Source organism: Anser cygnoides, chromosome 12 (assembly GCF_040182565.1).
Source record: "Anser cygnoides isolate HZ-2024a breed goose chromosome 12, Taihu_goose_T2T_genome, whole genome shotgun sequence".
Lineage (NCBI taxonomy): Eukaryota > Metazoa > Chordata > Aves > Anseriformes > Anatidae > Anser > Anser cygnoides.
Window position 1 is genome coordinate 6661849 of NC_089884.1, and position 22579 is coordinate 6684427.

General features: G+C 34.8%; 1 protein-coding gene across 7 annotated transcripts in view; it reads right to left on the bottom strand.

Moving 5' to 3' along the window:
- Positions 1 to 22579, bottom strand: part of WWOX (WW domain containing oxidoreductase) — a 509406-nt gene that overhangs the window by 401649 nt on the left and 85178 nt on the right. The gene's annotated exons all lie outside the window — the stretch shown is intronic.

Here is a 22579-nt window from a genome sequence, read left to right on the forward strand (position 1 = left end):
GAATTTTATTGTTGTGGTTCTGCTAAAAATATACACCATATAGGGCATAGCTTTAAATAATACAATAAATTGACACAAGGTACTTTTGAGGTTAATATGGTATCATTTTTGTTCCATTTAGCTAGTGAAACTTCTATATATGTCACTAAATAAAAGGTACAGTAAGCATTATTCTTAATGCAAGCATTTTTAAAATATTATGCCAACAGAAAAATATTCAGTAAATACTCTGTAAAAAACAGCTAAATTCAAACTTGCATATATTAACCCAAAACAATCTGTTGTTCACAGCACGTAATAAAAAAGACACCATAAAATAAGTGTAGAAATCAACCTATAAGCCTACATAGTTTTTCATACAGTAAGAGTTTACCAGGGTAGAAGATATTTTAAAGATACTGTTTATGATCTTAAAGCCAATTTTTCATCTAGAAGAGGATGCGCAATGCCACAAAATGACAGGTTAACCTCAAGGTGCTCACCTCAGGCACCAGCCAAACACCACTTCTTCATATTTTCTGCTTCAAGATCCCTGCCCACATACCTTTTGAAATGCTTACACTCCAAAGCTCAGAACAAAATGAACCAAAAGTCTATTTCCATTGCAACCACCAATCAGCCAGGATCAAATAGTCCTCAGCTTTTCCAAGCCATAATTTTGAAATTGCTTTCGCTTGATTTGGTTATGTGAATGCACCATGTCTCTGCACTGCAATGCCCAGCAGTCTTTAGTTCTTCCACAAACACTACTTTAAGACATCCTCTGCAAAATGCCAAGCAGCATGACATACATGTTGCATAGATCCCCTAAGGAATGATGTACATATGCATTTGTGCCTGCCCTCACTTTTAGGATCAGTCCTGCTCAGCACCTCACAAACTCTGGTACCTAAAGGAAGCTGGCAAGAGCCCTGTAACTCCCCGCAGACCTAGATATGCCAACCTTCGGTCCAATCTGCTTCTCACTCAGGAGAAAAGAAATTAGAGGGACATTTCATGCTATTCCAACTTGCTACCTATAACTGTACAAACGTATATACGTATATATGGCTACATATAACTATACATCGTCATTTAGACTGGTTATTAGCACTGCTAGAAGAAAGAATAAGAAAAATATGAGCAGATACTGTGGTGCTATGTAACCAAAGGCAGCACTTGAGTGGAGAGGCAATAGTAGATTTAGCAGCATGGTGCAATGAGATCTACTGTGATTACAAAGTAATACAATGGGCATTATTGGAGGAACAGAAAAGAAGAGGTATGTGTATCAGCACAAGAGGTAGCCAAGAATAGCACTCCCATTATCTCCCAAGTTCAAGCAACTCATCCGATCTCTGTTTCATTGCATCTGGTGCTTTTCTCACTGCATTTTTTTTTTATTTATTTCACTAGCACCCATTCTGCCTGCTACAGTTACCTTGCAGGTTGGGTTTAAATAGAATGTCAGTCAAATCCCTTTTGTCCCAGTCCAGCTAGACTTAGTACAGCAGAAATAAATACAGCCAAAATTTTGACAGCTTCAGTTCCCATCAGGAAGTATCAATTGATGGAATCTGAAAATGTTAAACACAACATCCTTATGAAGAGTCTTTTCACCCTCACCAGACACACATCATTCGAGTCCTGGGATTCATTTTGCCCCACTGGGTAAATGTTTTCTTCTGTTTGAAGGTCAGAGACTTGAGAAAGTCGATGCTGCCTTGTGTTACGCAATAGAGCAGCATCACAACTCTTCAGCTTTGCAGATCAAAGCTGCTTACTTCATAGAGAAGTAGTGTGCATAGCTGGGTTTATTTCACTTCTGCTTTCCTCAGATGAAACATTTTCCTGATTCTCCCGAGGGGAAAAGGACAAGAATGCTATAAATACAGGGACATAAGGGGGATCAAAAAAATAAAAATAATTGTAAAGTAGTTCAGCAGACTATAGCACAAGCTGTTAGTTACTGTCTTCTTGGGGATGCAGATTCAAGTCCACATGGTATTGCTTTGCTCTTGGTGTCAGATTTTAGGTTTCTGCTACTGATTCCAAGAATGCAAAAGAAGTGTCTACACAATTCAAGTCCAAATGAAAAAAAAAAAAAAAGTATGATTACTCCAAAACACTTTCAGAAATAGAAATTAAACAGGCTAAAATTGGCCTGGATTTGTGGATAAATATATTGAAGATGTAAAGATCAGAAATTTCAAAAATCATAAATTACAGAAAGTGACAAATGGTTAACTGTTAAATAGCAAATGCAAGTTATAATTATTGTGGTTTTTTGGTATAAGTTCCAACAATGAAATGAGGCCGTCTTTTCAATTAATGCTCCATTTTCTTCAGCCAGTAAAATAGTTTATTTCAAACAATTTAACACTACTCCCCCTTTTTTATCCTCTTAGTTTTGATACACATACAGTTGCAGAAAAAGATAAAAGAAAATATTTGTTAAGAAATTTAAGAAACCACTGACAATGACCTGAGGAAAATTAAAAAGGGGGGGCACAAAGAGCGGTAGTTTTAGTAATTTTTTCTATTGAAGAAGTAGCAGAAGCAAATGACAAAATATATTTTTCAATATTCTGCTTGCTTTTGCTTTTTTAAAAAGGCTGACACTGACAGCTTCATATGTGCACAAGGTGTGTATTCCACACAGGAGACACACACTTGCTCTGTTTCCCTCATAGGAGAAACTGGAGCATGCGACATCCAAAGCACTCACAGCAGAATGTGCCACCCAAGTTTATGAAGGCATGCAAAAAGCCAAGCTGAGTATTTTCTCGAAACAGTAACTGGGGAAGGAACTATGGGCTTTGGCAAGCTTGCCAATTTTTCTGTTTCAAGCTCTTCCTGGCAAACTGAGATTCAAGCACTTCTCACTCCACAGAGACCATCAGTTCCTTCTGTAGCTTGAGAACGTCAAATGCTAAGCCTTTAGCACCAACCTGTTTTCACTCCACATTTTTCCACGCTCTTACTTCTGTTGCAATTAAAAAATAAAAACAAAGAAATTTAAAAAGCAAAATACTTGCAAGCTACATTCCTAATAATGTAAGAGTAATTCCAATTAGTGACACACATAAACATTTTGGTTGGTTTTGTTTGTTTTTAAAAGTAGCTCGGTATTACCTTTCTTACAATGTGTTCCCTCTATGCCTCGGAAGCACATATTGTGTTTTTTTTTTTTTAAATAAAACATACAACTTTTATTAAAAAAAAAAATCTAAAAGGCATGATAACTGTAACTGTAACCCAGTCAGAACCAATTGCTAACGATATACTGCAAATCCTGATCTAACATGTCATAATTTTATTACGTTGATGTCTCTCACCATTTCACTTCACATACTTTTGGTACTGAATTATGCCTCATTTTATGTTAAGAAATCTTAAATGGGACTTGTCACTTTCCCAAATACAAAAGACGGTCATGCTTAAAACTGACTTCATAATATTCAACACACTAAGGCAGAATACTCTAGATTTTTTTTAATTAAGTTGATTAAAGATATTAATGCTCCCTCTACTACTTTACTTTCAAATCTATTATTGAAGGTGAAACTAAATAACAGAACAGGTGTACAAGAATTTAGAGAGCTCACTTCTAAATCACAGCAGCATTCCCATATGGTGCCTATCACGAGCCAGTGCAAAACGAGCTGGTGCCCTGGCTGCAGATCCTCCAGGACAACCGTCCCGGCCACAGCCAGAACAACTTTCTCAACCCGACTCGGACCAACTTCACAAACTGTCCGAAAGGAGAATGCACACAAGGGTAGAGTGGTTGCGCTTTCGCAGTCTGCTGAGCCTGGCGAAAACAATGACGACTGGAACCAAGTGAAACAGCACGGTTGGGAGGGGGAGTATTTGCATTTCATGAAGCCCAAAGAGCAGTTGGAAGCTAACAATGTCTAGGCACCAACATCCTGTCTTTGAAGAAAGAGCCGAAGGCGTATCATTCTCTAGCTCCTAACAAGTTCTCTTCTAACAACAGAATAGCATTTTGAAAAATGCAAAGAAAAAAAAATGATCTTATATTTCATGGTTTTATGCCTGGTTCTAAAAGCATTTTATCAACATTTTCAGATAAGTTTCGTTGCTCTCAACAGAAATAACACCAGCAAACAGTCTGTTTAGTTTTGTATGCAAGATGCTCCCTATTTAAGTAAAAATATTAAAAATGCTTAAGTGCAATTGGTTATATTTTGCACTCATGCTAGAAAAATGCTTATTGAGGCAGAAACTAACAAGAAAGTGAAAACATCCAGAAAGCAAGCAATTTCACTATATGCAATGTATTCACTTTACAGCTTAAAAACTGTTTAAAAATGAACACTGCATGGTAGAGTAGTTTGGCAGTAAACATGATTGTGCATTTGTGTCTTGGTATTGAAGAAGGAGCCCTTTTTCATAGTGAATTTTTCATTCAAATGTAAGTGATGATTTACGTTAAATATAGGTAAAGCACAGCTACATTTTCCTGAAGGATTGCAAGGAAGTGAAGAGCAGTACAATAAGTTGAGGCATAAAAGCTTTCTCTGTCATAATATTTATTATAATGGCATATAAAATAGCTGAAATAAATAATAGATGACTAAAAGTAAATTCATATGATAAAGAATCTTTCAGCAGACACCATTACTTCTGACTGCTCCAGTTTCATAGAGAGTTGAAGAGTCTTAATAAATATGCTGTAGCCCCTGTATCTCATGTAAGTACAAGTCATTTTGTGAGGGGCTACTTAAAATGTAACGTAGTGGACACTAGGTAATTTACTGCCTAATTTTACTCTCAAAAGGTATCACATGTATATCTGGCATTTAAAAGCCTTTAACTCAAAACTGAATACACAGCACAACAACTAAAATATCTGACTCTGAAGGACTGAAAACCTAATAAAATGATTAAAATAAAAAAGTTTACTTTGATTTAAAAAAAAAAAAACTTGATGACATGGTATGCAAATAACTATATTATGCAGTGTGAGAAATAGAAAATCTTCAGAAAAAAAGAATTTGGCATCAAAACTGATGAAAAGACTGTGGATTTATCTTAAAATAGGTAAAATGAACAAATAACCAAAACTCAGCATATGACAAGCAATGCCCAAACAAAACCATATTTCCATGCTGAGGTCAAAGTAGAGGATGTTTTAGAAGCATGTCTGACAATTTGACACACAGCTTATGACAGTCAATAGCCAGTACCATGCACTATTTATGGAGGTACATAATAGGGAAAAAGGCTTTCACTCAGGATTAGGACTGTAAATATTATTGTCCCTAATGTATTCAACATTTGGTACTTCATGCAAAACAGTATTTATGTAATGCCAGCTTCATATTGTTGTGGGCTTTGAATGCTATACATCTACTTCTCATGGATCTGAGTGGGACAAGAGAATCTTAACTGCCTCAGGAGTAACCAAATCCACATACTAGATGCTTTAATAATACATTCTTATGCTACATTTGAGATACCTTAAAGTCCATTAGAAGAGATCGTGGTTGAACAGTTTTACACTAATTTTTCTAGTTTTTCTTTACCCCCATATATCAGAATTTTCTATATATTACTTTCAAATTTTCACTAACTTTATGCAAGAGAAGAGGTACACATGATAAAAAAACACCTAAATATTATTTTAGTAACCAATACATCTACAAAGACCTACAAAGAAATAACTGGGATTGATTGTGATTCTTCATTACAATCAGAGATTAAAAGGATTTTGTTTCTTTCTTTGGAAAGAAAATGTAATACTTGGTTTCCCTATTTCCCAACTTTTTTTTTTTTTTTTTTTTTTTACCTATATTTTAGTTATAATTTGCTGGTTCAAATTATTCTAGTACTCATCTTGCTCAGTCCCGTTGAACACGCTTCCATGCTGCAAATTAACTTTCTCAAAATAATGATTTTATAAAGGCTGGTTGTTCCTGTTTAAGTAACAAGATCTTCATGTCCTCCACAAAAATGCAATTCCAGCAGAGGTTGCCTTCATCCAACTCAAATGAATAGCAGTCTACACATTGTTAAGATAACTGATCATCCTCGGACCTACATTTTACCATGAAGAATAGCTCATTATGATTATTTTCGTCTTCTCCACCCCTTCTGCAGAACATATATGGATGTTTGGCAGAGAAATATTTATGTTTTTACCATCTTCTGCAACTTAAAGCAGTAGGAGGCCTCTTCAGAAAAATCTGAAGCCATCAAGCTGAAGTGTGATTGCATTACAAATGCATGTCTTAAAGCTGAAACTGTAGCTCCCTACAAATGATAGTCTAGAACAAGCTTCTAAATTAGCGATTTAACTATTAAGCTCAATTTGGTTATAAAAGCAACAGAGAAGTCTGGATCTTCAACTGGCAAAAAAATAAAAACTAAGACAACAAATGAGCAAATTTAAATTCTGAAGACAAGAGACATGGAAGAATAATAAAGAAGACGTGATAAGGAGTTCCAGTTTTTGAGAATGCCTTACACCAACTCAGCATTTGGTCCTCCCATTTAAACAAAGCACTATTCACAGCAATATTTTTCCTTCTTCCAAATACTTAATTTACTTATAATTTAAAACCTACGTCATAAATACAACTATGTGAAGTCTCTAGGTACAGCTTGTATATTTGAGTTGGACATGGAAGTGCTTTCTTAGTCATGCAATCAGTCATTTTAAATCCCCAATATTTCTAAACTGTGTATCTATTTCTATGTAAATGTCTACTTATAAAAAGAAATACAAAATACACTTATCTATTTCTTTGTGGCCACTCAATTTTATCTGGTGTTAATATATTTTCTTTTCTTCAGCAATAAATACTCGTACTATGAGCAATATTATGTTATTTCACAATCTGTACATTAACTAACTCTTAGATCAATGTCTCTGCAAATTTGGCCTTTTATATCTTCTGAAGACAACTCTAAAGGAGGAAAAAAAAAAGAAAATATCTGCATTTCCCTTTGAAATTAATATATTCAGAGAAACAAACTACACCACAACAATCCTAAATCATACTTAAAAAGAGTAAGGAAAGTCAGTTTCCAAGGAACGTTTTTAAAATTATTTATTCCTTAACCATACAGAAGAAAAAAAGATACACAGAAATTACTAGACTATAATTTCGGAATACTTCAATTTACAGGCTCCAAATGTCCCTGATTTTTCTTGGATGCACATGGTTTCATTGCACGCAGTACACATCTGCTTCAATAACAAGAAATTACATGCATTTAAAAAAAATATCTACCATAGGTTTTGGCAGTAGGAATTTGTCTAGCTCTTAATGTACATGAACTGCTGGTACTTCCTTGGAAGCCTACTTTTAGCTGGATTTTTTTTTCTTTCTCTGGATGTAGATCATTTCTTTCCATCTCCAAACCTCATTCCTGTAAAGCTCATTTGAATTTATCTTGGGGAATCTCAAATAATCTTGGCAATATATTACATGTGTATGGTTTACTATTCTAATAAACATATCTTCTTGTTTACAGAATAATAGAGGGAGCCTGGGAACATGTAACAGGATCTGGACTGTGGAGAGCCTCCTATTCAAATGCTTTCAATTCTTTTCATTCTGGAAGATTTGAAGTGATAGCAGAACACATTATCAAAAGCAGCAACAAGGAAAGAGCATTGAGATAATTTAGAAAGTACACACTTTGTTTTCTTCTAAAAACTTGCTCAATTTGAAGTCTTAAGATTAAATAAACCAATGGGTTGCTGAGAAATATGCAATAGAGGTGGCAATGGATTTTTTGGAAATGACAGAAGTTGGAGAAAGAACCAGTATTTCTAAACAGATTACAGCAGTAACACCACTGTTGCAATACTGTATTATTGTTGTTAATCATCCACAACATTAAAGATACATTATCTTATATGTCCTGCTACACATAAGCTGACATATAAAACTCACAGCAGGATTTCACATCAATGCTTAGCACATACAGAAAATGTTAGCATCCTTCCTACAGATGCCAGGCAAGACGAGAAAAGCATGATGGTCAAAAGGGCAACAATGTTTAAGTAAATACAAAATGAACCCTTTTCCCCTGTTCTCTCATGATCCATAATCATAAGCTATGTTGTTGCCTGAAAGTGCAGACATGCACTGTGCAGTGCATTAATCCTTCAAACACTAACAGATGCTGGCAGGGATTTAGGCTGGAATGTATTTACAAAGTGACAAATTATGTTCCATATTATACAGAGAGAGAAAGAGCACCCACAAATAGGCTGATAAATGTCAGCTGCAGTCACGACAAACGGTTTATTTTTATTATACTGTAACCACAAATGTTTTTTGCAGGGAGGCCCAAAGATTTATTTGTTGCAGGAAAAAAACAAGATTATATATGACACAAAATAATAACTGCGAGATCACTGATGTTCTGGGCAGCTTGCCCTCCTGGAAGCTATGTTCAGATTGAAAAATGTTGCTTAAAAATGGTATGTTATATGACACAAAATAAATAGTTCATAAATCTGTATTGAAACAACAATAACTAATAATTAAAGACAGGCTTAGGACATGGCTTATACAAGTTAAAAGGAAAGCTTGTATTTCCTGTAGTGGAATGCTGAAAATGAAGTAACAATATTAAAATAAATCTGATGAAATTGTTTCAGATTAAAAACAAAGTGCTATAATTGCTAGATTGAGGCAACATATATTTTAAACGTGGTCATAGTGCTCCATGAACATTTAGTGCAGCACAATTAATTGGCAGAATAGTGACGTCTGCAGGTTTAAAAATGCATTGCAGCTATTATGAAGTACATCAAGGCTTGCCAATAGATTTAAGGTATAGTTCCCACACATACACACACTCCTAATATTGGGAAAACACACATATGCGTGTTTTTAAAAGACATTACTTCTTTAATCATGAATAATTTCAGGATGCTTCAACATAAGTAGAAATTAATACATCAGACGAACAAGGAAATGAAATAAAATGAGTAAATAGCTTCTTAAGACATTTTAACTGACAGTTCAAGGCTTATAAACTCCTAGCTTTAAACAATAAAATAGATTTATTGTGGATAAAAATAAATATCTATTTTACAGGACAGTATCCTCAAAGAAGTAAATGTATATAAAAGTTCTTTCTTTTGTTTCCACAACTGTTCCCATCCCCTACCTAAGAGATACACACAAAATGATACCATTTCAGGTCACATTGCTATGCATGTAATTTTAGAAAGTGAAATAAAAGGATGGAATCACATTAGTAAAGATTTCTTGTAGAAATAAGGGTTGGCAGGATCAGGTTCTTAATATACACTCAATACAGACAATATAGTCTTTGATGAAATAATATTAAGTCTTTCTGCATGTACAAGAAAATATCAGGCATATTTGAACAGTACTAGAATATGGAAACCTGGCATCATGCTACCTGATTTCTGATGACAAAAAGACGATATTTTTCTGTACTTTCTTCCTAAAGAAATAAAAACTATGTGACAAAGAAAACAAGAACAAAATAAATACAAAGACCAGAAACAAATTTCTGTGGAAATGTGGCCTGTTTCAGGAGTCGTTTTGTTCTATTTGTCATCAACAATGTAGATATAAAACCAAACACATCATTTAAAACCTGATGTAATTCCAGGGATGCCTAAAAATCCCTGATCAAAGTCCAGACCATGTATTTTATAGATGCAAAAAGCTGATTGCGTTCAGACACAGACTGAAAGGGTCATAAGGCCATGTCACATTGTCCTAATAATTAAGAAAGTTAAAAACAGCTTTAGCATAAATGTGGATGAAGTCCAAAATAAACTGTCTCATTTTTAAGTACTGTCAACCTAAAAAACTGAGATTTTCTTTTACCAAATATACATGATTTCTTTGGATAAAGTTTTGATCTATAGATAACAAAAGGGCTCCAGAAAAATTGTATCATGCAGCAATATAATGGGAGTGTCAATGCTCACCTACCATTATACTTACTTTTCTTACATAATTTCCTAAATAAAAATCGCCAGTGAATAATGTAGTTACACGGACAGAGACTATACCTTAGAATTACATTCTTACAATATCTGTACATACAAAACAAGGAAGTGCTGCCACAACAGCAAGTAAAACAGCAAGAAAAGCATAATTAAAAACTAATTTTAACTTTAAAAATATGCCTGAAGAATAAGCATGCAAGACTGATATAAAATGACATAAATGTTTTATAGAATAGAGGGTGGGGGAGGCAAGGGGAAAAAAAATACTCCCTTTCCCTTCTTTCCCTTTCAGAAAAGAAGCAAAACTGAAACACAAAGAACTGAAGAGAAGCAGCACGATAAGTCTGTGAGTAACACTCTCTCTACTGGACAGAAAGACTTTTAGATCCCGTCTGCAGTTCTGCAACCACAGGGGCTAATGACACTCCTAAATGTAGTAATTCAATTATTAAATGCATTTTAATTTAAAAGATATTGTCACATAGCTAAATAACTGGCATATATCCTACCCTAATTTTTTGTCTTTTTAGCTAATAGTTTAGGCTTTTCCCAAATTTTAAGGTAAATACTGGCTGTACCTACCTGAACATCTGAAAAAATAGCAGTAACTGTATATCTTACCCATATGCCACATGCAAAAATGTAAAACATATTAAAAAAAAATCAAAAAGAAAATTTCCAAGCAGATGTTTATAAACAGAAGGTAATGGATAAAAACCCAAACACAATGCTGCATTATGTTACATGATTCACTGATGAACCCATTGGAACTACAGCAAAAAGCCCTTCTGGAAAACTTCCAGAAATTAAAAGGTGCAAACAAGCTGCCTAATACCCTTGCGTAGACTGAATTCTTATGAAGAAAATAAAGTTTATTGTCTGGAAACAGAGAAAGCATGAGGAAAGCACTAAAGCAATGGAGGTGAACAATTAGACAGATGTTCACTTAAGGAAATAAAGAGAACAGAAGAAGCCATCACTGAGGAATTTTACGAGAATACTGACAACTCTGCACCTCATCAAGGGCACTGGTAAAGTTAAAGCCACTGAAGCCATTTCTACTCAACTCCGCGATAACTGCTGACCTTGCAAAAGTCTGCATTTAGCAAATGTGGCTTAGGAAAATAGCATTATACTTTTCATTTTACTATTTTTCCCAAACACCATTTATACACTGTACTGCATATTTCAAGAAAGTAAACTGTATTTCCTTGTATATTACATATACTCACAATTTTTCCTAAGTATGCCTGTGCATCAGGAAAATCTACATTAAAAAAATAATAATCATCATCTTTGTCATTTAAGTAAAATTAAATACTGTTAATTATATCTGATCTTCATATATGAATGGCTTTTGCTTAATACAATTATATATTATTATAGTTGGAAGTTTGCATAGCGTACTATATATTGCAATATGATTATGGTTTAAAACATACAACTTTGACATTTAACTACCAAAACAATAACGGAGGAAAAACAATATTTTGTTGATAAACGGTCCTATAGAGCTTTTATATATATTTACACACATGCATAGATGTAGGCAAAAGGAAGAAAAGGAATTAAATAATAATAAGAGGATTTTTTGAGAAGGACAAAAGTCTTTTCTGTGCATGTGCAGGATGAGGTACTAATGTAATTTGTTCCATAAACATATTCCTATTGTTTAAAATATCATTTCAAGACTATGCTTTGTGATAATACTTCCATTGTGGTTTTTCAGGAAAAAAAAAAAAAAAAGAAAGAAAGAAAAAAAGAGTATATGCCCTCCAAATCTCAAGTGCACTACTGGTTTCTCTTTTTCTTTTATCTACTCATGTATTCTTAAAAATGACTCTCAAAGTAATCTGAAACCGTAGCTCAGTATCACTAACATGATTGTCATCATTTTCCTGTTTACTGTGGACTACTTCCTATTACATTCATAAATTGTTTCTGAACTGCAAATATAAACACGATACGTATCACCTTAGCCATGTAGTACAGGGAACACAAGTATCAGAAGTGAACTATCCAGTTATCCAATTACCAGAGTTCCCACCAGCTTTAAAAACCAGACTAGTCTAACTTGTATCATTAGCATAACCTATTTCAGTATCAGGTTGTAGAGACAGGGAGGAAGTACAAATTAATAGTTATGTAGTAATCCATATATAACTCATACACAAAAGAAAAAAAAAAAATCCTATGGTGCAGATTTTTAACAGCATGTTTTTTAACAGCACCAGACTTTCTTGAGCATCAGCCACTTACGAAAAGGGATAGCTCTTTTATTCCAAACATTTTTGTGCCATTTGCAACATAATAAGTAGTTTACCCAGGTCTGCAGGGGTCACCCTGCTTATTTCCTACATGCTAAAGTTTCAAAGTTCCCAGTAACTCCAGAGAAACGAACAAGAAAATTTCATCATTCACATTTTAAATAATATAAAAGATGTGGAATGTGATTGATTTCACACTAGAGAGAACTGAAATTACAGTTATGGGATAGGATTTTTTATGTACTGTAAGGTCAAGTAATAATAAATAATTAATGAATTGTGAAACAAATTTTCTATAAGACAACACATAAATTATATTCAATAAGATCAAAAAGTGTAGTTACACCAAAAATCCATACAATATATCACAAAATAAAGAAAATGCATGATCCTGAGCAATAAAGAGGTTTTTGCCATTATATTGGAATTACTGTTACTCTCTGATGGAATATAAATAACATATTTCCATACATACACATATTTTTTCAAAGGTTTTAAATGTCAAAATTCATAAGAGAAAGAAAAGAGAGGATTTTCAGATTTGTTTTGCTGTTGTTTTTTGTACTAAGATTTCCTCATGTCTCCAGTCTCATGCATCTGAGAGTGGGACGATCAATTAGATCAAGGCCTAGACAAAACCACAGGACTCTTTCTCCAGTCTTACTACTGGTTTGGGCTTCAGCCAGTCTAAGGATTGCTTATCCATATTACTTTTTTACCAGCCTAAATGTTATGTTCTGTGATGCTGAGGCTGTATCTTAGAATTCACAATACACATTGCACAATACAATACTGGAATGATCTTGGTTAGACCTTCTTGGGCCATTGACATACAATAACGTGAATTCAAGTCAGGAAGAAAAAAAAGGAAACCCCCAAACCACCAGAAGTTACCCAATATATTTTTTTTGAGTTGATATTTAAAATTAATTGAATTTGGTGCTTTCTGGATTAGTAGATGGAAAAGTTGTTCTTCAACTGCATGAAATTCATGTTCTGACTTGCATGATATAAAGAATTATCTGCTTTATAATAAAATTTGCTTAGAGAAGAAACTATTCCAGCTTTCAGAATAAACTGTGGCAAAATATTACATATAGAGAAGGACAAAGGGGAGAGGAAAAATAACCAGCTCAGCTTTTCAGGAATGGTTTTCTCACTTATCATGACTGCTTTTCAGTCATTTCAAATTGTTCCTGGGGATAATAAATGAGAAAAGAATACACATAGCAAAGTTCCTGACAAAATTTTGTATCAAATGCAGGCAATTTATCACACCAGTTTCATAAATAGTCCAGATTAACATCCTTAAAATAAATATAAGTAGGATGATGGGTCTCTGGCACCAACTGTTTCATTCTATAGATCTGCTTGTTTTGAGTCATGCTACTTGCATTTAATGGCATAGCTAGTGAACAGTACATACAGTCAAAATATATTTTTGAGATAACTTACAAACACCATATTTTGCATAGCTATAAATTTAAGTCAATAACCTGTAACAGATACATATATAAACAGCTTGAATACAGTCCTGCCAAAATACACCAAGTTCCATTTAGACATAAGTACTGATCCATTGCCTTGATTCCCAGGGTAATTCTGTGGTTTCCCCTACCAGCCTGAAGAAGAAGAAAACATGCAATCACAAATGAGAGGCTTGTAATATTTTTTTAATCTTCTGATTGTATAAACTCATTCATCTTGCAACTTTTGAAGACATGCACAAATAAACAAACTTGCCAAGGAAATCTAGAACAGCTTCCAATCTTTTACTGTAAAAGAAATGTAAACTTCCAAAAAAGTTATAGTAGTTTCCTTTTCAAAGGTGCTTATATTAATAGCATCTAAAATAATCTAAAATAATCTAAAATAATCTAAATCTAATCTAAAATCTAATCTAAATCTAAAATAATGCAATTATTAAAAAACATCAGTTACAAAGACTCAGTGAAATTACAAAGACAAATTCACTGGAAAACAAAAGTTAATTGTCAGTGAAGCTAGTTTTATACTTTTATAACGATGATCTTATAATGCAATGTGACATTAGAAGCAGTATTTTTTCACAGGAAACCTATGCAGTTCCTATGCAGTACTCCGCAGGCTATGCTAAGTAGTTTACAAAATCTTGTTGTCCCTATATTATTTCAGGTAAAAGTTTCATAACCATCATGTACTGTCAAAATAGTTTCCAGACCTGACAGTGATACACAATGGCTGTGAACTTTGGAGTCAGATTATCACGTACTGTAGCTTGCAAAGCCCATGACTATTGCCAATTTCTAACTATCTGACTGACAAAGTTATGTGAATGTAGGCCTTTTCTCCCTTCCCATGGAACCATTCAGCATAGTTTTTGAGAGTCTTTTTTCTTTTACTTTATTCTGTCTTCTCTAATTTAGACAGCAAATTTGATCAGTTCAAGAACACAGTGAATTGAACGAGGTACAACACAGCACTTCCAGGCATGACTCACTAATTCTCTTAGGCCCTTCTGAAAAAGATGTGCCAACATAAGGCACAGAAGGTTTACATTTATAAGACTTTGATTAAGTAGGCAAGTTTAGGAGGACAGAGACAAGTTAAAGGAAAAAAGCTCTGAAAGTATTGAATTTTGTTAAGAAAAAGACAAAAACGGCATTCCTATAATCAACTAAATGCATGGATTATTTAATAAGTGAAATTATCCAGCAATGAAAAAAAAAAAAGAAAAACATCAGTGAAGTAGATGAGGCAATAAGCAAATGTAAGCCAACCATTTAGATGGCTTTTAGCACTTGCAAGCATTTGGTTTCAATTCAGTTTTAAAACACCTCATGCTATGGCATTGGACAACTCCAAAAAAAAAAAATCACTCATATAAGACAGAAAACCTGAGGTATTTCTCAAAACTGCATAAAAAGCTGCATGAGAATTTTTTCTAAAGGTGCTAAGTTTTAACTTTCTTGGCTTCTTCCTAAAGAATATGATGCCTATACACTTAAAAATAAAGTTCCACCGAGTACCTGCCAGCACTGTAAAAGTACATGGTACAATTACAAGTCTGGTTCCTAATTTCCTTATTTCAATCCAGCACATAAGCAAATTCAAGCAAGTACCTAGGTGCATTTTTAAAGATAAGCAGATAAGCATATCTGACCCCTGTAAACTTTTCAAAGGTTTATTAGTGTGCTCAGCTCCCATTGTAACTGACAGGAACCAAAGTGTATTGAAAACTTCATCTTTCCTTTAAAAAAAAAAATGTTGCAGTTAAGAAGTTAAATCACTTGCTGTAAATAAGTAGATACTTCTAAGATTTAAAATCCAACCAGAAATGTCATTTTGTCATGAGCAGCAGAAGGATGACAGCCAAAGGTGGGAATTGAATCACTTTTAGCAGATCATTTTTCCGTTTCAGTTTGCTGATCTTTGTTTCCAAGCCACTTGACGCTGTTTCAAATGTGCTACAAAATGCCGAACCCCGCACTGACCAGAGTACATAAAACTGCTCAAAGTCGGGCTCCAACGCTACAAATGTTAATTCATCATCTTGTCAAATTAATGACGTTCATTCATAAATACCATCCAATCTCCTCCACACCTGGCTGAGTCTTCTGTTCAGCCTAGTGAAACAAACTAATTACAGAATTTCTCCTCCTGTCCTTTGGACAGTGTACCTCACTGTGTTTGAAAAGTGCAATGATATAGAACTAAAAACTGGGCAAACACCCTTAAATTTGACAGAAGACCAGACAGGCCAGGGAACCCGGGAATGTTAGTTGCTGTAGTCAGTTGATCAGATGCCAAGCCCAGCTCTCTGAACACCATGTGTTAAGACTGTTCCACCGAGCCTTTTAGCTACCTTGCCCATGCAAAATTCATTTAAATGTTTAAGGGTGCTGTTAAGTAAGAGCGTTTTGCCTGTATCCTTGGCCCTCACCAAAAGTACAGCCTCAAACTACGACCGGTACTTGTACAATCTCACTTGGGCAAGTGAAAAGATGGACACGAGAAATAGGGTTTCCTTTCCAACCCCCCCTTTGATAAGCTACTACAGCTGTAGACTTTCATACTTCTTGCATAAAACAAAAACCAAAGCCCTCAACCTCCCTGATTCCAAACATAATCCTTCAGTCCTTACTCAGATATCTTAGGTAAAGAAATAGGGAGAAGGTTCCCTCACATGCAATCACCTTCTGCCCAGAACATTCACCCCTATAAAATGGAGGGCGCTAAATCAAATACTCTTAAGCAAGAAAAAAAGAGACAAACAGAGACCTCCTGTGAACCATTATGATTAAAAACAACCACATTATCTCCTGGCAAAATTTCATGAGCATCTCCATCCACTACGTAATACCTAAGAGCATTCACCAAGTAAGGCTCAGATAAACAAAGCAGCTCAGAAAGGCTTACGTATTCAGCAATATTAGGATTAAATCAATTCTAAAGATGGCCAAAACCAAACATGTAAATTACCGTGGAAGTTTCTTTGCAAAAAAAAATTAGGTTCCTCCAGAGTTTAAGGGAAGATGTTGAGGATTTACATTTTGAAATTAAGTGCCTAGTGAAGCAGTAGCCCAGAATTTAGGTACCGAAATATTTTGAACAGAACTTGTCCCAAACAGTAAGGCCATGCTCTTTCTGCAGCATTTCTTCACGAGCATATGAATTCCATTGAACTCACAAAGGGCGTAAAAACTTACTAATATGTGTGGCAACCTGCCATGTATAGTCAGCTGCAGAAACTGGCACCTCTTTCTAGACTGACAGCCAGCCTGACCTGTTAGGGCCAGGTTTTAGATGGTACTCAAATACTCTTTTTTCCCTTAGTGTTGAATTTTATTTGCTTACAAACCTTTGAAAGACCCGTGTTTATCTGTTATCACCTCCTTGCTGTGTCCTGGTAACAATGGACAGTGGCATTCATTCAGTGAAAAGGCTTTGCTCTGAAATGACCCATCTGCAGCCAAGCCATTCTTTAAGCAGTAATACTGAACAGATTCCTGAATTTTAAAGCACCTAAGGGCAAGGACAAAAGCCAACTCACAAAATAATTTCTCAAGGTTACATGGCAGATCAGAGAAAGAATCTAACCAGAATCATCCAAGCCTCAAAATAATGTTAAAATCCTCATGGCATCAGCTTCATGAATGTCCCTCTTAATAAGGTGTAGAAAAAAAAAAAAAGAAAATTTAGAGCTGACCTTTAAAAAATATTCTTGTTATGCTTTTCAACCACTGTGGTGATAAGGAGGAAATGTTTTTCTGAATGAGTACACTGTACCTTTAATGGTTCATTTGTAGTTCAGACTAAAATCTGAACTATTTGTTGTTCATTGTTGTTATATTCTGTTCCAAGGTTCATAATTTGAAAATTGACTTTGGGGACTTTTTGCTTGGTCTATTAAAATGATTCATGTTGCATTCAACATAAATTGTGCGTACACAGAGGAGGTTTAGCACACGTATTCACAGTATAATAACTAAAGTGAATTTTGTACAAGCTGCAGTTTGTGGCATGGATGCAGTATCATTTGTCTTAATTTTTCTTCAGCATTACATTAGGCTAGTGCATTTACATTTTCAGGTATGGCTAAACACTTTAAAACTTTCTTTTTACAGCATGAGTAAAGAGAGAATCAAATCTACATGTTTATATGATGTAACAAAGTAATGCCTTTTTACTGTCTAAAGTACACATGGATTTACTTTCCATTTACCTTCTTGCACAAAGGCAACTGCAAAGTGCATGAAATATTTACCACCTATGAATCATGTAGTGTTCCTATTAAAAAGATGATAATGTTCTGTTTTACCTTTCAAAAACATATGGGAACAATCATGGAGTCTAAGTGGTTTTGTCACTCAGAACTACCATTGTAATATCCAGTGAGGTATGAGAGTATCTAGAGTTTCATGAAACTTTAGGGAAATTTAGCATTACTTAACTATCTAAAAGCTATGATTTTAGATACTATGTTCAGAAATACTTATGTTGCAAAATTTAAGTGGATTTGCCAAAGGAGCATGAATCATAAAAAATACATGAAAAAAAAAAAAGGAGAAACCATGACTAATCTAATTGTCACTCTGTCTTCAATGAGTCTCAGAAAAAGCTTAGCTGATGTATGTATTTATTCTAAAAAATAATTTCATATTTTAACATGGAAATTTTTGAAAAGATATTTCAACTTTCAGCTGAACAGAGTGTGATTTCTCACTGTAGATTTTTCACTGTTCTTCACTTCTGCAGTACAATTTTCTGCTCACAGATTTTATTACACAAATGCATTTAGCCTCAGTACTTGAGGCTAAAAGCATTCAGAAATTCATATCTATGAACAAAATGTGGGGGAAGCCAGTCTGGACAAATAGGTTGTGTATATAAAAATTCTTGCATCGTATAAGAACAGAATGACCTGCATATTTAGGAATTGATCAATCCCAGAAGTTAATGTTAGTCTGATATAAAAAACAGCAAAAAAAGAAAAGCCTAAACACAAACAGTTTATTTATTTGAGGTTATTATCTGGAACGGATTCTGCACAAAAATAGATAAGCCATTACACACTTAATATTGCATTATGAAGGAGCCAGGCTCATATGGGAATTCTAGCCAACACATTATTTTATCTTGAAGATATGGAAAAAAAATTCTTTTGTCTTTCTTTTTGATGGTTAGGGCAGTCACAAATGATTTCTGGTATGTAGTACAGACTTCTCTAATGCTAATACTAAGAAGTACTTACACTTGGAGTGTACTTACACAGACTATACGCTGACCATCAAAGCGGATGGAGGAGAGCCCCACCTTTAGTAGAATAATAGAGCCTCATGTCTGCATAATAAATGTTTCTTGCTGATTACACCTAACAAAACCCATGGAAACTACCAAATTCTTCTATGAGTATAAAAAAAAACAGGATATAAAAACATATAAGTAGGTAACATAAGTAGTTAAAGCTGCGCAGTTGGGCGCTATTAACCAAGACTGAGGATAAGCAGCTTTTACTGCAAGCTGGATAAGAACTACTCACATATTAAGGGTTTGCTTTTTTCATTTATACACATTCATATTTTACCTATATGTTTATGGTTTTGCCAGTATGTCATTATAACAACTCCAGAGAGAAAGTCACTTTTTTCTCCTAAAGCATTCCTCAGAACACTCAGGCTATGAGCACACAAGCAGTAGCGCAGATGCCTGGAGCAAATCCCACCACGGCACCTACACATGAGAAGCAGACCATGCCTCTGACAGGTGAAAAATGCACAGATTGTGCAATAAGAAGCAGGCCTGGGTGAGGCTGATAAATATCATCTGAATCTATCTAAGGGGAAATTTGTAAATGCCGTGGCAGGGGAAACTCGCTTTTTGGAGCTGGCAACTTCATAAGACTGGAATTATTTTAGTTGCAGTAGGCCAACATGTTTACACTTCCAAACTTTGAGAAAAGACAGCCTTACACTGGAGTAACAGCAAAAGAGTTCACACGCTATCAGTTTACAGCTACTTGGTCTGCCTTCCCTTTGTAGGCAAGGCTTAAGAGACATAATCCTAACAGATCAGGTTCCATACAGTATTCCAAGAACATGTATCTGCAACGACCATCTCTGGCCAAAAGAAAAGGAAAAATAAACAAATAAATCCCTCACATTTAACAACACTTGTTCCGCTTCCACTATGCAGTTTTTTCTCATAAACTCATAGAAAATAATTGTTATTTGAATTAAGCAGAAAGACTGATGAACAGAAAGACTGATATTCTGAAAGACTAGCTGAACATCCGGATAACAACAGATTTTATAAAGATACAAAAATGAGAAACACAAAGAAATATATAGTCTCAAATTAATGATGGCACATTTTTTCCATTTTTTTTATATGCAATAATGCTCAAACTATAGTACTTTATTTTTTAATAGCTTTGCTTTCATAAGGAGCATCAGTTTCCCATCACATTTTGAAATTACATAAACACTTATTAATATCTTCAAAATATATAAAGAGCTTTAGTGACTTTAATAATTAAAATTCAGGAAATTCAAGTAAAAAATGCAATGCAGAAGAGGAACAAGCAGTTATTGTAGAAGCAGTTAATTCCAAAATGCATTCAGAATCATAGAGACACAGGTACTGTATGTGTTAAATCATAGGAAGAAAAAAAAAAAATCTATATTTTAATCTTTTTGGGTGGAAACAAATTATCTTATTTACTACATGAATGGTTTCCTCAATTTGACGCCAATCTTTGGAGGCAACTTCAACTTGTCTGAATTAAACAGTCTGCAGAAGAAAAGACTAGATTATTTATATTATAGGATACTGTTAAAAACTAAAATTGAAAGATTACTTTACCATACATTGAAAATAAGAACATGAACATCACTCCAGCTTACAAAAATCTAATTTTACTTTTTCTGTTCTCTGAGAGAAGTTTGATAAGTATGAGACATGTTTATATATAAATATATATATGTATACATAGAAATTCCTCCCAAAGGGACAGCATCTGAAAAAAAACAGGAGAAATTCACAAAATTTTCTTGTCTCTCTGTACTGCAATTATAAACACTGCAATCAGAAGATCCTTTGGTATTTAGCCTCTTTATCTGCAATATCTGCACTGTATATATACACAATACAGATGCACTTTATATTTCATTCTATACATCATAAGTAATGTTGTAACTCAGTCTTGGCTTTCTCTTGTACAGGAGTCACTTTTCTTCTTAACACATACAGCTTGCAGCACATTGGAAAATAATCAGAATGATAATAAATTGAAAATAATCCACTCAGAATATGATAGTGGCCAGATGAAAACATCTCTGGTAGATGAGCAGTTTCTGACATCTGACTGTCAGAGATGTGGTCAAAGCAAATGAACGGTTTTAACTGAAGCCAAACTTAGTTGTCCACTTATGCACTCACGTAACTTTAGCTCACAGAAAAGCAAATTTTACTAAGACCTGGTTACACAAACACTTACAGAAGATATTAATGTTTCTTCCTAGATCTAAGCCTACCATATATCGTATCATGTTTACTTTAGTGTACAGAACCTCTAAGTACTGATTGCTTACACAAGCAGAGCCTCATAGCCTCGTACACACACACACACAAAAAAAAAAAAAAGACAATAGACAAAACTATCTGCCTTTCATAGGAACTCAGTCTGCTTCACTATTTGGTGTAAATTTCCTTTCAAAAGGCTTAGACAAACCCTGAAAAGGTACTTCCCTGCTGTGGCAGAAAGCAGGACAGCCAACTCCCTGCTGCGCCCTAACCTGCCCTCAGGTGGGTCCTGGAGCCCCTCTACACCTCCCACCTTCTGCCAGCTACCACTGGGCAAGGAGATCTCCCAGCTGAAGCCAGGAATTGTGACTTAAATTTGTGCCATGACTTGCCTGAGAATTTTCTTCTTTTACTTCCTGTGTTGCTAGCACCTGCTACTAAACCTCTACTGAAGAAGAAAGAAGAAAACTTTATAAATAGGGGGCAAGAAAGCAACAAAAGAGGAAGGCTGTTTTTCCTTTGTTTCTGGTGTATGGGGGGTGGAGGGCTCTTCAGGAATTGTTTCACTAACATTACCTACCACAAGCCCTCATAGTTCGACAGCTGTTCACGTGCAATGAGATGCAGAAGGCCGTAGTGCTTATGTACAGTTGCACCAAGCCCTTACGGACATTAGAATAGCCTAACAAAAACATTTCTTTAGTAAAGGCTGTGATTCCAATTTAACGGATGGAAAAATGAAGAGCCTGAAGAGGCTGCATCCCCAGATGAAGTCCCACAATGTTTCTGTGGCAAAGCTGGAAACAGGACCATGGGAAAGGCCATTCCTTGTGTTAGGCAGCCATCCATGCTCTCTCTTAAAAAGACATCCATCCAAATGACTGGAACGCAATGGTGTTCAGCAACCACAGAGAGGTATGTGTCATACCTAATGGGGCATAGAAAATGGGCCACATTCATTGCTGGCATGACTCAAAGGACTTGTACCAGTGATGAATTTAGGTGAATATTTCAGGACATGCGCTATATCGTACTATCCAAATATTCTTTTCTTCTGCTGATTCGAAGAACTAGTCTATTAAACTTGTTGAGCAGAAGCCTGCATAGCACTGTAGCAAAAAAGAGATTACATCATCAGTACCATAAAATCATTTTATGTCCTATTTGGTCCATAGTATCTTTTTTATTATTATTATTGTTGAAACATTTTAAAGAGATTATTCTGAATTTCTGTTAAATGATTGTTGCAAAGATGTGTGAGAAAGTAAGAAAACTCACAATGTTACCTCACCAAAGCCAAAAATAAATGTTGCGTGAGTATCTTCAGCATAAACTGAGAAAACATAGGCAT